This window comes from Saimiri boliviensis, chromosome 8, assembly GCF_048565385.1.
Source record: "Saimiri boliviensis isolate mSaiBol1 chromosome 8, mSaiBol1.pri, whole genome shotgun sequence".
Classification (NCBI taxonomy): domain Eukaryota; kingdom Metazoa; phylum Chordata; class Mammalia; order Primates; family Cebidae; genus Saimiri; species Saimiri boliviensis.
Genome location: NC_133456.1, coordinates 63,292,052 through 63,309,408, shown reverse-complemented (window position 1 = coordinate 63,309,408; position 17,357 = coordinate 63,292,052). Strand labels below are relative to the sequence as shown.

The 17,357-nt window shown below is 38.2% G+C and overlaps 1 non-coding gene across 1 annotated transcript; it reads left to right on the top strand.

Annotated features, from left to right (window-relative positions):
• Positions 1–8,867: 8,867 nt before the first annotated feature.
• On the top strand, positions 8,868–8,975 carry LOC120367232 (U6 spliceosomal RNA). Its single transcript, XR_005581659.1, has one exon. It is a non-coding gene; the product is annotated as a U6 spliceosomal RNA (small nuclear RNA).
• Positions 8,976–17,357: the final 8,382 nt, after the last annotated feature.

Sequence of the window (17,357 nt, the reverse complement as noted above, 5' to 3'; positions counted from 1 at the left end):
CATCAAACTGGAGCAAAATGGTTAAGTAAGGTACAGTAACTAACTGTATACCTGTATGTTACTAAAAGAGTAAAACGGTACTTGTGGATAGAAACAATGACTATGCTGCAAGCTAACAAAAAGTTGTATTGCTGTAGCTCTAAAATATTTATAGTCTTTGACCTAATTATTTCTCTTCCAGGAATCTACCTTAATAGAAAGTCACACCAAGAATAATGTATGAAGAGATTCATCACTGTTTTTTCCAGCAAAAACCTAAACCTGGTAGTAACCTGTTTCAATAATTGGCTTGTTAAATATACTATAATTCACCTTTATAATTCACTGTTCTGGCTGCAATAGAAACTATAGTTTTAAAGACTATTTAATGTTAAAAATCATTTTCAATGCAAGAAGGATAGCAATTTTATATTTAATGTGTATATATTTAGAATTCCATGAAAAAAATACTGTAATGTTGCAAATATTATCTCTCAATGATTTATCATTAGAAATTTTTATTTTTTAATCTTTGTTTTTACATTAATTTTAATAAGGAAATTAATTATTGGATAAACTTGGATATTCAGTATAATCTTAATTACATTTTGATGTGCATAGAACAAGATCATAAGAACAAAATTCCCTAATCAGAGAATGAAAATATATATATATATATATATATATATATATATATATATATATATATATATATGTTGGTATACTCTTTCTTCCAGGCAACCTGACAGTTTTATATCCAAATTATAGTCCATGATGCTTCCTTGCTTCTTGAAGAGAGGAAGAAGCTACATAAGTTGATGGTTAAGGAAAGACCCTGTATCCAAAGTGCCCAGCCTGCAATCCCAGATCTGGCATTATTCTAGTTATCTTCTCTGTGGCTTATGGACAGTATGAAGTTTGTAATAAATCCTGACTCCTAGCATTGTTATGAGGATTAAGTGAATTAATTTTTATAAAATGCTTAGAGCAGTGTCAGGCATTTGGTGTTATTTAATAGTGTTTATTAAATAAAAACTAAGTAGATAATTATTCTAAGGAAAAACGTTCACTGCAACGTTGTTTTAAAAAGAGGGGGAAAAAAGAAATTGCCAACAAGAAATTAATTAGAATTGCAGAGTAGTTAAAAACACAGACTCAGAAAGCAGACTGCCTGCGTTCAGATCCTAGTCCTGCTACTCACTAGCTGGATAACTTTGGGCAAGTGATGTAATTTCTGTATGTATCACTTCTCCCATCTATAATATGGAGAAATAATAGTACCTACTACATAGTTGTTTAAGAACTTCTAAAACTCTCAGAACAATATCTAGAGTGTGATAAGCACTATAATTAAGTGTTCCCTCTTGTGGTATGGATGTGGATATGATGGTGGCAGTGATAGCACCTCCATATATAATAGGTGTCTTCCACATGTTGCTGAGTGAAAAAATCAAATTATGAAACAGCAGAGATGCCACATAAATTTGAGTAGCTTGAATCTTGCACAAACCCAAGGAGGCAAATGAAAGCTGTATACACCAGGAAGGGGGCACGTTTTTGTAATTTGCACAAAAGCACAGAGCACATGACAGCTGGTTCTCTAGAACAGTTAAAACAGTTAGAATCCCATTTCTGTAAAATCCAATCAATGGCCATATATGTGTTTTTCAATGTGCACCATGTTAATGTGAATGGTGGGCCTGAGGTATTATTATTATCTTTTCTGAACCTATCTACATGTCCCCTCTCTTCCCACCTTTCACCTCCACCAAGCAGACTTTTTTTTCTTTTTCTTTCTTTTTTTGAGACAGAGTCTACCCAAGCTGGAATACAGTGGCATCATCTTGGCTCACTGCAACCTCTGCTTCCCAGGTTTAAGAGATTCTCCTGCCTCAGCCTCCCAAGTAGCTGGGATTAGAGATGCCCACACCACACCCAGCTAATTTTTGTATTTTTAGTACGGATGGGTTTTTGCCCTGTTGGTCAGGCTGGTCTCAAACTCCTGACCTCAAGTGATCTGCCCACTTCATCCTCCCAAAGTGCTAGGATTACAGGTGTGAGCCAGCATGCCCAGCGAACAGGCTTCTTTGTATGAAAACAATAAAGCTTTGTTGTACAACACAGACCTCACTATTGGCTTGAAAACATATCCGTGATAGAATATTAGGTGGACAACATCTCATTTACATATATGCATGTGTGCAAGAGTCTTTGGGGAGAAGAATCGGAAACATTTATGTTCAAAAATGAACAGTTACTCTCTCTGTACCCAAGCATGGCATGCTATTATCACAGCTTTCTGTATTAATTAAAAAAATGTTTAAGATTTTTAGATTCTGGCACACATGAAAAGGAAATACATTGAGTGGTTGTCTTTTGGTGGTAATGTCCTAGAAAATTCTCATTTTCTTCTTTATATTTTTCTATAATAAATACATATGACTTATTTTCAGAAAACATGTATTTAAACTATATGTGGTTTATCTACATACTATAGATATGTAGATAAACTATCTACTACATCCTTAGTTGTAGTATAGAATAACTAGAATTAAGACACTTTACAGGTGAAAAGGGGAGTTTTGTACATTTTCCTCCATCTCTCCCCCAAACCAATGCAAGCAACTGAAATATTTGTTTCCAGCAGACAACTCTATTTTATCAGTTAGCAAGATACATGTCCCTGGCAGATTCACTGCAATAAGCTTCTGCCATGGTAGAAAGTTCAGGAGTTCCGGTTATGCCATGTTCCCAGCTTCCCCTAGGAGTGCTCAGGGAAGTGACTGTCTTATTAACGTATTATTTTTATTCCTTATATTCCCAGCTGTGCTGTACTCAAACATCTTCTGAGCTAGAGCTGAGAAGTGAATACCCACATACACATGCACATGTGCACACACATGCACACAGGCACACACACACACACACACACACACACGTATGCGTGCATGCCAGAGTGGAGAAATACAAACCAGATATTAAACACAGATCAGACCCTGCAGACTGTCAGGCTGAGGGATGACTAGGACATGTGCACTGGCCCACGATCTCCAATGTGTTAAAATAATTTAATTGGGTATTTCATGGCACATTTTGCATTATTATGGCTCCCTTTGGATGCAACAAATGATTTGCTTCAGTAATACAGAGTCCCAAGTAGTGGCATTATGTGATTAAGTAAGTGAGAACATCGACCATTAAATTCAGTTCAGTCAGGCTTACATCCATCTTATTTCTTTTTTTATAATCCAAATTTTCCTGCAGGTATATATTCACTTCAGACTATTTTTAAGTCATAAGTTTATAAGAGTTTCTCTTCTTACTTTTGATCCAATTACTACCGCATTTAGAGTTTCAAAACTGCAATTTGATTCTCCTTTGTTAAGCAGATTGATTGTTACGTTATAAGGCACAAGAATATCATCCTCAATTTCCATATTTATAGCAGCTCTCCAAAATATCAAAAGGCTTGTTTTGTGAGCCTCATAGCAATTCTAGTTTATTAGACTTGAACACTTGATTAAAATCTGCATAGTCATTAAGCAGTGCTCTTAACCAGCCTCTGCCTATTAAGTTCAACAGTGTATAGGAGGTTAAAGGGAAACATGGTGCATAGTTGAAAAACAGCTTGAAAATTCTAGAGCAATGGCACTTAACCTGGCTTAACCACTGGCCTCCTTGAGGATATAATGAAAGTTGTAGGCTCTCTCCCCAAAGCAATGCAGGTATACATAACAAAATTTTCACATTATTTTAGGGGGTTCACACACACATATCCTACCCAAAAGTTCATAGAATTCAACTTCAGAATCTCTTCTCTAGAACAGTAGTTCTCATCCAAGAGCAATTCTGCCACCCAGGGGACAGCTGGCAATCTCTGGACACATTATTGGTTGTCATAACTCGGGAGGCACAGGTGTGCTACTGGCATGTAGCAGGTAGAGACCAGAGATGCTGCTAGACATCGTACATTGCAGAGCACATTCCCTCACTCATGATGAAGAATTATCTGGCCTCCCTCCCACCCCTCAGATGGGAAATATGCCCAAGGAGAATAAATACAAATCATGGAAAAATTCATACATTTTCACCTTGATTCATTCAACCAATTATTTATTCAGCAAACTTTCACTAAACACCCATTTCATGCTGAGTACCATTCCAGTCACTGGGAATAAATACCACTCATCAGAAATAAAGTCAGTTAAGTAAACAGCCCGTTAAAAAATTGTACTAGATTAGTTAAGAATGAGTTCAGCCCCACGTAACACATTATTAAAATAGGAATTTAACAGAAACATGTCCCTGTAAAAAGAAATACAGCCAGGAGTGATTGCCTGTGCCTATAGTACCAGCTACTTGGGAGGCTGAGGTGGGAAGATGGCTTGAGCCTGGGAGTTAGAGGCTACAGTCAGCTATGAGTATACCACTGCACTCCAGCCTGGGTGACAGAGCAAGAATCTATCTCAATAAAAATAAAAACAAATACAAATTATTTAAAGAGAGAGAGAGAGAGAGAGAAATCCAAGGGTAGACAGTCCTAGACAGTTAAGGCAGCTTCCTATTGTTGCTAAGATGACAGGCCCCTTCCTGCTCTGCCATCCTTGGTGTTTGCCCTCATTTCTGATTTCACAAGATGTCTGTTGCTTCTTAAGGCTCAAATCCAAATTCCAAATGGGCAGAGGAGACAATGTGAAGGACAAAGGCAAAACAATGTATGAACTAGTTAAGCCTGCTTCTGCTTTAAATGGAGACAATGACTTTCTGGAAATTCGACCCAGTAGGGTTCCATTACATCTCATTGACTCTAACTGGGCCATATGACCACACATAACTGCAAGGGAGCCTGGGAAGGTGAGTATTTTTTTTTAACTGAGCACATTGTTACTCTGAGAAAAATCAGGGCTCTGCTAATAAGGAAAAAATGTAGAATGGGTGTTGGGAAGGGAATTAGCAGCGCCTGCTGTAAGTGTGGTAAGTGCAAGAAAACAGGATGTAGGAAATACTAAAGGAGCACTTCAGAGAAGTTTGTAACACACCCTTGAGCAATCAGGGGAGGCTGAAAAAATGAGGAAGAGTTACCCTATGTGTATGCAGGGGGGTGTGTGTGTCTGTGTGTGTGTATGTGTGTGTGTGTGTGTGTGTGTGTGTGTGTGTTTAAGAGCAGTGGGATGGGCGTGTGGTTAGTACTAAGGTGATCCAAGCGGGGGAGCCACACGTACAAAAGGCTGGAATGGGAGGAGCAAGGAGTTGTGAAAGATGACATAAGATGGGCAGGTAGGGTAGTGCAGACCCTACTGTTGAGTTTGGCTATTATCCTGAGGGCAATGGGGGCCTTTCATAGGTTTAGAGCAGGGAAACACACCATTATAACATCTAGTTTAAAAGATCACTCCAATTACAACGTTGAATACCCACTGTACAAGGGGCAAGACAGCACAAGGAGGCCAGGACAGTGTCCCTGAAGACAGAAAGATTGGGTGTTCATCTTTGTAAAATATAAGCATGCTTCCCCACCCTCAGCCATTCCACAGGGGTGACAATTGGAAGGCTTTGTCAGACACAGAATGTGCTACCTAAATGTGCTATATGGAAGAGTTATAGAAAATCCCCATAGAGATATGTTCCCGAATCATGCAGTGACTTCTATTTTCTTCAGTCCTTGAAGATACAACTTTCTTGAGCTAAAGGTTTTTCTCCCCAGAAATCCATCATTTAACTGTTGATCACTCATCCCAGTGGGCAAGGTTTGTTCATTATAAGGTCAAATGACTCCTCTCTGTCCCCAAGCATCTGCCGACTTTGACTGCATTTCCTCAAGAATTTCCCTGCAAGTACATTAACGATTCTTAACTAAATGCAAGTTTTGCATCTACGTCTAACTGGAGGCTCTCTCATTGATTCTCTGGAGTAAGCCCCATACTATCACTTGTGTGTCTCTGATATCATTATGAGTCACAACTCTTCTCAATAATACGCAATGGTAGAAAGAGACTGTGGATGAATAAACATAGCTTGCTGAACACATTCAACTCAAAATAACATGGGAGAATACTCATAGGACAAAAGCTTTTACTGTATGATACACACAGCAGCAACACTTATCAGGAAATCATATACTGCTACCTGCCAAACACTGTTGGATGAGAGCATGTGATATAGCATGCAGATTATAAGGAAGAATGTATTTATAGTCTAACAATATACTATGAAGGAAGGCTATATATTAATATATTTTTAAAATACTTCCCAAAAGTAACCCTATAAAAATATGAGCTTGTGGGCAAATAACAGGGCATGTTCCTAAAGGAATGTGCTTATTCATCAGGAGATTTTTGGACCAATAATATACCACAAAGATGAATGATTGGGAAAATAGCTTCATGGTTTAGTTCTGAGTATGTATAAACTATAGGTCCAAAGTAAAATTAAGAAATGTATTACAAATACTCATTTTGCAAAGCATCTCTCATATCTGAGCATAGAGTAAAGATGTTCAGAAATCCAAACACTGGAAGCATTTACCTGAATTGCTGAATAATTCAATATCAAAATATTCAAAATATTGAATTATTTTAAAAGTTTCATTAAACAATTCAGGTAGATTGTGCCATTGCAGCCCAGCCTGGGCAACAAGAATGAAACTCCATCTCAAAAAAATTCAGTATTTTATGATTTAATATTTTTCCAAACCGCCTTATTGAAATATAATTTACCTACCATAAAACCAATTTATTACCCCCACAATTTCCGCCATTTCTATGTGCACTTAATATTTTCTTCCCCAGACCTAGGCAACCACTGTTCTCTACTAAATGTGTCTTTTCTGAACACTTCATATAAATAGAATTGTACAACATCTGATCTTTTGCATCTGGTTTCTTTCACTTAGCAAAATGTGTTTGAGGATTATTCCTGTTGTAGCATGTATAGGCTCCTTTTAGTTTCTCAATAGTATTCCATCACACGGATATACCACATTTCACTTATCCATTTACCCAGATGGACATTTGAATTTTTCCTGTTTGGGGATGTTATGAATAATGCTGTTATGTGTACCTGATTTTGTGTGGACATATGTTTTCATTCCTTTTGAGTATATTCCTATGAGTAGAATTGCTGGGTGATATAGTAAATTATTTTCAACTTTTTAAGAAACTCCCAAACTATGTTCCCAAGAGGATTTACCATTCTACATTCCCATCAGCAGTGTATGATACTTTAGCTTCTCCACATATTACTAACATTTAGCATTGTCTGACTTTTTGATTGTAGCCATTCTAGGGATGCGTTTTAATTTGAATTTTGATAATGATTAAGATGTTGAACATCTTTTTATATTTTACCTATTTTTCTTTGTTGACTGTGCATTCAAATTGTTTTCCATTTGTCTTATTATTGAATAGAGTTCTTTATATATTTTGTAAACAAGTCCTTTATCAGATATATGATTCGTAAACATTTTATCTCAGTCTGTGGCTTGTCTTTTCATTTTCCTAATGGTGTCCTCTGAAACACAAACATTTTAAATTTTGATTAAACCCCATTCATGAATTTCTTTTGGCAGTTGTGTGCTTAGTTTTATATTTAAGACATTGTTTTGCTTTTTTAAAAAAATCTAGCTTGACAGTGTCTGCTTCTTTATTAGGAATTTAGATCATTCCTAGTTAAAGTGATTTACTGATATGGCTAGTTTTACATTTGCCACTGTATTTGCTTTGTGTATGTTTATTTTTTCATTCCTCTGGTTTTCCTTGACAGCCTTCTGTTGAACTAAATAAATGCTTTCTCATGTATCATTTTAATTCTTCTGTTAACTATTTGTTAACTATTTCAATTTTTTTTTGTTATCTTCTTAGTGGCTGCTTTAGAGACTACAACATGAATCTTAACTTATTGCAATCTATTTCAGATTAATACAACCTAATTCTATTTCTTTCTCCTTTTTTTTTTTTTTTTTTTTTTTTTTTGAGACAGAGTCTTGCTCTGTCACACATGCTGTAATGCAATGGCGTGATCCCAGCTCACTGCAACCTCCACCTCCCGAGTTCAAGTGATCTTCCTGCCTCAGCATCCCAAGTAATTGGGACTATAGGAGCATGCCACCACACGTGGCTAATTTTTTGTATTCTTAGTGGAGACAGGGTTTCACTGTGTTAGCTAGGATGGTCTCGATCTCCTGACTTTGTGATCTGCCTGCCTTGGCCTCCCAAAGTGCTGGGATTACAGGTGTGGGCCTCCACACCTGGCCCAATACAACCTAATTCTAATAAAATATACAAACTTTGCTCCAGCATAATAGCTTCATTTCCTTCTCCTTGAGTGTGTTCAAATTACTGTTTTATCCTCATTTCAAAGAGATTGGAATATATAAAATATATATAAATATATATTTGTAAAGTTTCTTATATTAGTATATATATATCATTTCTGGTGCTTTATATGTCTTCTGTGGATTCAAGTTGTGTCTAGTGTCCTGTTCTTTCAACCTGAAGGATTCCTTTAGTATTTATTGACAGTTGGTTCTGCTAACAATAAATTCTCTTAACCTTTTTTATTTAGGAATGTCTTTATTGCCTTTATTTTTGAAGGGTAGTTTTTCTGGATATAAATTCTTGGATTTACAGTGGGGTATTTTTTCTTTCCTTTTAGCACTCTGACTAAGCCATCCCCCTGCCTTCCGGCTGCCATTCTTTCAGATGAGATGCCAGTCATCAATCACATTGGTGTTCCCATGTATGTAATAAGTCATTTTCCTCTTGTTATTCTTAAGTTCTTCTGCCTTTCACTTTCAAGAGTTTAGTTGTACTGTCTGGATGACAATCTTGTCTTCATTCTATTTGGGATTTGTTATCAGGTTAGATGTGAATTTTTAAAATCAAATTTGTGTGCTTACTTCAGTAGCACATACACTACAATTTGGAACAATACAGGGAAGATTAGCATGGCCCTTATGCAAGGATAACACACAAATTTATGAAGTGTTCCATATTCTCCTGAGGCAGGAGAATCCTTGATCCCAGGAGGCAGAGGTTACAGTGAGCCAAGATCATGCCAGTGGACTCCAACCTGGGTAATAGAGTGAGACTCTCAAAAAAAAAAAAAAGAAAGAAAGAAAGAAAGAAAGAAACACACAGACTACAGGCCAATATCTCTGATGAATATTGATGCAGAAATCCTCAACAAAATACTAGCAAACTGTATTCAACAATATGTTAGAAAGATCATTGAGGGCCAGGCTCAGTGGCTCACACCTGTAATCTCAGCACTTTGGGAGGCCTAGCTGGGTGGATCGCCTGAGTTCAGGAATTCAAGACCAGCCTGGCCAACTTGGTGAAACCCTGTCTCTACTAAAAATGCAAAAATTAGCTGGGTGTGGTGGCAGGCGCCTGTAATCCCAGCTACTCGGGAGGCTGAGGTAGGAAAATTGCTTGAACCTGGGAGGCAGAGGTTGCAGTCAGCAGAGATTGGGTCACTGCACTCCAACCTGGGTGACAAAGTGAGACTCCATCTCAGAAAGAAAAGAAAAGAAAAAGATCATTTATCAGCCAGGCACAGTGGCTCATGCCTGTAATCCCAGTACTCTGGAAGGCAGAGGTGGGTGGATCACCTGAGGTCGGGTATTTGAGACCAGCCTGACCAACATGGAGAAACCCCGTCTCTACTAAAAATACAAAATTAGCCGGGGTGTGGTGGCACATGCCTGTAATCTTAGCTACTTGGGAGGCTGAGGCAGAAGTACTTGAACCCGGGAGGCGAAGGTTGTGGTGAGCAGACACCACACCATTGCACTCCAATCTGGTCAACAAGAGCAAAACTCCAACTCAAAAAAAAAAAGAAAGAAAGAAAGATTATTCATCAAGACCAAGTGGAATTTATCCCTGGGATGCAAGGAGGGTGGTTCAACATGCTGAAATCAATCAATGTGATATATTATATCAAGAAAATGAAGGCTAAAAACCATGTGATGATTTCAATTGATGCTGAAAAGGCATTTGATAAAAATTCAACATCCCTTCCTGATAAAAACCCTCAAAAAACTGGGGATAGAAGAAACATACCTCAACATAATCAAAGCCGTATATGACAGACCTCACAGCTGGTATCATACTGAATGGGCAAAAACTGAAAGTCTCCTCTAAGATCTGGAGTGTGGCAAGGATGGCCACTGCCACCACTGTTAATCAACATAGTACTGATAGTCTGAGCTAGAGCAATCAGACAAGAGAAGGGCATCAAGGGCATCCAAACCGGAAAGGAAGAAGTAAAATGACCCATGTTTGTAGATGATATAATCCTCTATTTGGAAAAAACTAAAGACACCACAGAAAATCTATTAGAACTGTTAAACACATTTAGTAAAGTTGCAGGATACAAAGTCAACCTACAAAAATTCAGTAGCGTTTGTATATACCAGCAGTGAACAATGTGAAGAAGAAATTTAAAAAGTAATCCCATTTACAATAGCCACACATAAAAGTAAATACCTAGAGATTAACCAAAGTAAAAGGTCTCTGTAGTGAAAACCACACTGATGAAAGAATTGAAGAGGACACTAAAAACTGAAAAAAAAATTCCAAGTTAATGGATTGGAAGAATCAATAGACAAGATTTGAAAGCAACCTAAGTATTCATCAACAGATAGGTGGATAAACAAAACATGGTACATCTGCATAATAGTACATCTACTATTCAGCCATAAAAAGAATGAGATCTAGTCATGTGCAACAACATGGATGGAAATGGAGATCATTATATTAAGTGAAGTAAGCCAGGCACAGAAAAACAAACATTGTATGTTATTTATTTATTTGTGGGACCTAAAATCAAAACAACTGAACTCACGGACATGAAGAACAGAAGGATGGTTGTTACCAGAGGCTGGGAAGGGTAGTGCAAGGCTGGAGCAAGAGGTGGGGATGGTTAATGGGTGAAAAAAAAAAAAAGAAAAAAATAGTATTTGATGGTACAATAGGCTGACTATAGTCAATAATAATTTAATCGGTCAGGAACGGTTGCTCATACCTGTAATCCCAGCACTTTGGGAGACCAAGGCAGGCAGATCTCTTGAGCCTAGGAGTTCAAGACCAACCTGGCCAACATGGAGAAACCTCATCTCTTCAAAAACTACAAAAAGTAATAGGGTGTGGTTGCATGTGCCTGTGGTCTCAGCTCCATGAGAAGCTGAGGTGGGAGAATCACTTGAGCCTGGGTGAAAGAGGTTACAGTGAACCAAAATTTACCACTACCCTTCAGTTTGCATGACAGAGCAAAACCTTGCCTCATAATAATAAAATAATAACTTAATTGTATATTTTTTAAATAACTTAAAGAATTTAATTGAATTGTTTGTAACTCAAAGGATAAATGCTTGGAAGGATGCATACCCCATCTTCCATGATGTGCTTATTTCATTTTGCATGCCTGTATCAAAACATTTCATGTACCCATAAACATCTACTATGTACACACAAAAATTTTAAAAATAAAAAAATCAATTTTGGCAAGTTTTCAGTCATGACTCATTCAAATATGTCTTCTAACCCCTTCTCTATATTCTTTATTTTTGGACTTTCATTAATTTCATTCTAAATATATGTCAGCATATTTAATGTTCCATGTTCTCTGAGGCTCTGTTCATATTTTCTTTATTCTTGTTTTCTCTCATTAGATAATTTTTATTGATCTACTTTTAAGTTCACTGATCCTTTCTTCTGACATCTTGAATCTGCTGTTGAGCCCCTCCAATGAATTATTCATTTTATTTAGTACATTCAACATGAGAATTTTCATGTGGCTCTTTTTGGTAATTTCTATCCCATGATTGAGACTCCCTATTTGTGGATTCATTGATGTCATATTTTCCTTTAATTCTTTAAACATGGTCTCCTTTAGTTCTCTGAATGTATTTATAATGGCTTCTTTGAAATTTTTGTGTGCTAAAACTAACCTCTGGGAACATTGAGAGACAGTTTTCTATTAACTGTGTTTCCTTCCAAAAATATTTTCCTGTTTCTTCGCATGTCCCATATTTTGTTAAAAGGTGACCATTTTAGATAACAGGTGGTAACAACTCTGGATTCTGATTTTTCCCTCTCTGATGGAGTACAGTGGTGCAAGCTCAGCTCACTGCAACCTCTGCCTCCGAGGTTCAAACAATTCTCCTGCCTCAGCCTCCTAAGTATCTGGGAATACAGATGAGCACCAACATGCCCAGCTAAATTTTGTATTTTTTTTTTTTAGTAGAGACAGGGTTTCACCATGTTAACCAGATGGTCTCAACCTCCTAACCTCATGACCCACCCGCCTCAGCCTCCCAAAGTGCTGGGATTACAGGCATGAGCCACCTCACCCAGCCTATTGTTGCTGTTTGGTCTATTTTAGTTACTTAAAAACTTTCCTTGGATAAATCTGTGGATCTGTCTCCTGAGCGCAGTGTATAGTCACAGATGTCTTTGCTCAGGTTTCTGAGTTGCTCCTATATGAGCATAGCTTAGTAGTCAGCTAATAATTGGAAAGAGATTATGCTCAAATGTCTGAAACAATACATCTACTATCATCTGATTATGGTAGAGAGTAAGAGTCGACATTCAAAGTTTAGGCTATTCTCAAATCTGTTTCTACTTTTGCTTCCTGCTAGGCCTTTTTGAGTCTATGGATATGGGCAAAGTTTCAGGGTTGGCAAGGAGTCCATGAATAGCTTAGGCTCTCTCCTGTTTCTGCTGTGAATGTGCACAGCCTCAGCCATGAACTCTTACCCTGAATATGAATGAAAACTCAGGCTGGTAGAGCTATTGGCCCTCTCCCACTTGCTGCCCACCAAGTCGTCACTTTTACAAATAACGCCACTGCATCATTCAGTGTTCCACATCAAGCAGGCCTCTGTGATGGCCAGTTTTATGTGTCAATTTGACTTGGTCATGGGATGCCCAGATTTCTGGTAAAATATACTTCAAGGTATGTCTATGAGGGTCTTTCTGGGAAAGATTAGCATCTGAATTGGTGAAGTGAGTAGAGGAAATAACTCTCCCCAAAGTAGTGGGTGTCATCCAATCCACCAAGGGCCTGAATAGAACAAAAAGGCAAAAGAAGATTGAATTTTACTCTATCTGACAGCTTGAGCTGAGACATCATTATCTCCTGCCCACAGTGCTCCTGGTTCTCAGACCTTCAGATGCTAACCGGTATCTACATCATTCAGCCATGGCTCTCAGGACTTCAAGTTGTATCACTGACTTCCCTGGGTCTGGAGCTTGCAGATAGCAAATTATAAAACTTCCTAACCTCTATACTTGTGTAAGCCAGCTCCTTATCATAAATCTCATTCTAGATATATACTGATAACCAAATATACAAAAATAACCAATAGAATATGGCTGCGTGTGTGTGTGTGTGTGTCTGTTCCTCTGAAATGCTAACTTATACAGCCTCCCTTTGACTGTAGCAGCACATGCCAACCCAACTGAGCAGAGAAGGGGAACAACTCTAGTCCAGACCGGAACACCACAGACTTCCACTGTTCCTACCTGAATTTCTGCAGTTGTCTAAGCATGAATGCTTCTCAGATTGTTGTATTCCATTCATTAACTTCCAGAACACTGAAGAGGTTGTTTTTGTCAATTTTTCCTAGCTTTATAGATGTTTTTTGGAGGAAAGAATTAACTGACTTCCTGAAAGTCCTGCCAATAATTCAATTTTAAAATTGCACCATTATAATTTCCACACAGAGCACAGCAATGGAATATTTGCAAAGCCATGAATGCCTAGTGGGAGAGGTCTTGATAGAGTGATCCATCAACTAGGATGGAATGGGAGAGGTCAAAATGGCTGATCACATTTGCTTTACTATCAGTCCCACACATAATTTATAAGTCAAAAGAGTTGCTGTAAGTCATTTATATGTCTTGGCAGGTGACAACTGTTTTAAAGCACTGAACTGTAATTCTGCCTATAAATGTGTGTATGTGTTTATATCAAGGCATATACACATATATCATATTATATATGCACATATACACATTTCACATAATTGGAGTGTATACCTGTGTATATATATAGATTGATATACAAACACGCATGCTAAGACAGCTTTCCTCATCTTTTTATTCCCATCATTGTGATTGGTATAAAGTTACATAAATTCCAGATATACTGTTAATCTAATAGAGAGCAAATCCCAGGAACTCTGGGAACACTCTTTTTCAAAGGCAGGGAAAACACTCCAGGTACACGATCTTTTACTTACAGGCAGAACATTTCGATCACAAGAATCAAATGCTAATGTGAACCCAGTTTCATGAAAATTAAGCATAAAACCCTATTATGAAGTCTAAAGGTAATTTCCAAAATGGCGTCAATAGTACTTAATTAGCCAAAACAACTCGATTGGCTGTGATGACTGCCTTGGGGGTGAAAGAGGCTTAGCACATAGTTTAACAACATCCACAAAGTGGTTCAGAATCTTAAACTTGAGAAAGAAAGTAAAAAGTGCAAATTAATTTCAAAACGCAAAGTAGCTTCAGTACCAATTTTTCACACTAGATCGTGAATAGTGTCAGTTGGCTGAAACTCTCTGATGACGTGTGGCTCCAGGGAAATGTGTAAAGCACACGTCAATCTTCATCTTCTACCCAAGAGTTTTTCTTCACAGTCATTTGCCACCTGTCACCATCCTCCCCATGACAGGGTGAGCTTGGTCACTGCAGTTGCCATGAGCAAGAGCAAAAACGATGGTGGTGACAAGGAGGTGGATCTGAGTCTTGATGCCAATGTCCTTTGACAAGGCTACTCAAGATGGCAGTGGGGGCTGCTGTTCCTTTTCTATCACCCTGGGAAGCTGAGAACACACTTGCATTTTCCCTGGTGCCTCAGGTTAAGGCAAGCATAGAAGCATATTCATAAACCAATATGAATGCATATTATCATAGCAGCCACTATTTATTCTGTACTTACCCACTGCCTGGACTTGTATTATAGCTATCTGACATTAATTTGAGCTTTTTATTTACAGTATAACACATGCCACTGAAAAAGTCCATTGCTCTGAGGGTCATTTTTACAGTCACTTTTGTCTGTTTTATTAATGCTTCATTCAAATAGATAGCATTGATTCTTCACACCAACTCTTTGAAGTAGATACTATTAATATTCCCATTTTACAGATGAGGAACCAAGAATTCAAGTAAGTCGCTTGGCCAGTGGCTAGTTAGGATTTGAATAACTGTATTCTACTCTCAGTATTCCTACCTCAGCCACTGAATTAATTGGTTGGAGTCTTTCTATTAGAAAATGGCTCCTGCTGTACTATTTTTATTAGGCCAGTTGTAATGTAAAATAGGAAGAAAGATACCGCTGTAAAGGGACTGCCTTGAGCAAGGGAAATGATGTGAAACTCAAGCTAATATTTGATTTTTGATGTATCTTTAACAAGGGTGTGTCTTGGGTGAAGTTGAGGAAATATGGCAAGGGACTGGGGAAAATATTGACTTTTAATGATTTTGAATTCAAAATCGAGCCCATATGCTAACACTTGCTTTATTCATTTATCACTTCATTCATTTATTTAAACATTGCTGAACATTGATAAGGTATAGGGATTTTTCTAGACACAGAGGATACAGCTGTGAACATGCTGGCTTGCTCTCAACCTCAGTAGAGTGAAGGGCAAACTAACAAGAAATCAAGTGAATACTATCTGTCGCAACAAGTGCCCAGACGGAAGAATTACAGAGTCTTTTACAAGCATATGTACATGGAAGAGGCCCCAGTGTCATCTTGCATTTTCAGACAGAGCTTCCCAGAAGTTGTCCATCAACTTAGACCAGAAAGAGCAGTCCTGGTGAATTGGGGGTGGTGATCAAGTGTTTCAGGTAGAAGAGAATTTTCGGAAATAGCACCTCAGGAGCAATGAAGGGACAAGGGTAGGAATCAGGGTTATTCAAGAAACGAGCAGAAACAAAGACTATTCAAGAAACAAAAAGAACTTTGCTATAGTTTATGCTTAGCACGCCACTAAGCAGCAAGAGATAAGATTAGACTGGATAAAAGTGGAGCTGTTTTTAGAGAACGAAAGTAGAACTGCAAACTTGCATAACCAAAAAAGAGTCCTTGGCTTGGAGCAACAAGCAAGTGAGATGCAGTATGCTAAGAAAACCATCCCTCACTGGTCAAGGAGCATGAACACATGAACAGTGATTTTTTTTCTTGCAAAGCCAATAAACACATATATTAATACTCCCCATCATAATTCAGGCCTGGCTTCTGACACACTCTTCTCTACAAGGTACACTGTGGTAAACTATGGAGTAGACCCCTCTTTCAAAATGAGCCAAAAATATACTATAAAGGGAAATGCCATCTAATATAACAGTTAATCCGGTCTTACTGATCCCATCAAATAAGACTCTCAGGAGAAAAATAAAAACAGTAGTCACAGAACACAATTAATTCTCAGGTTAAGAACAAGGAAATGTCTTCAGGAAATGAGGAAAAGGTGAATAATAGGCCAGTGGCGATGGAGGAATTGAGGACTTGGAATCAAGGCTTATTTCTGGAAACACACATATCCACAAAACTCATAAGGCTGCCAGACAATTTGGAAAAGGAATGCCTCGGTTGTGATGTAAAACAGGAAGAAAGATCGCCACAGTAAAAAGGACTGCCTGAGACCTGGGGACAGATGAGGCGCTTTGGTGGATGCCAAAAACCAATCTTGCTTATGGGATGAGTTGATCTGCTCTGAGCATGGCGGTCAGTGCGAAATTCCTGAATAGAAGTCAGAGTAGGCTCATTGTCTAGAATATCATTTCTCCACTCCCCTCTTTACCTGGGAAACATCCAGACACTTTTCAGGTCTTAATTTAGACATTTCTTGATGGTGTTGTCCTAGGAAATCCTTTTGATTCTCCAGGAAATGTGAGGTCTGCTTATCAAAGCCACCCATAGTGCCAACCCTTCTCGCTACGCCGGCTGCTCACCACCCTGACACCAGGCATGTTTGTAAAATGTGTTTTGACTGTCTCTCAGCATCAAACCTTCATAAGCACAGGGTCCTGCCTGTCTTGTTCACCATGGATTACTTAGTCATTTGTTCATTTTTTAAAATGGTTCGTTCTTAATTCAATAAAATCTTGCACTTCCAACTTAAAAACAAACACTTGTTTTACACCAACTACTTGCCAGACAGCACACCAGGAATTTTCTCAAGTGTTTTCTCATTGCATCTGTACAGCTGCCAGTGTTTATCAGCACTTGGTGGGAGAGGAAACCAAGGTTCAGCAAGAAGACAGACTTGCCCAAGGCCGTGTGCACGAGAAGTAGCAAAGCCTGGATTCAAACAGGTCTGACTCTAATCCCCCATCCCGCCCCTTGGCCCCTTG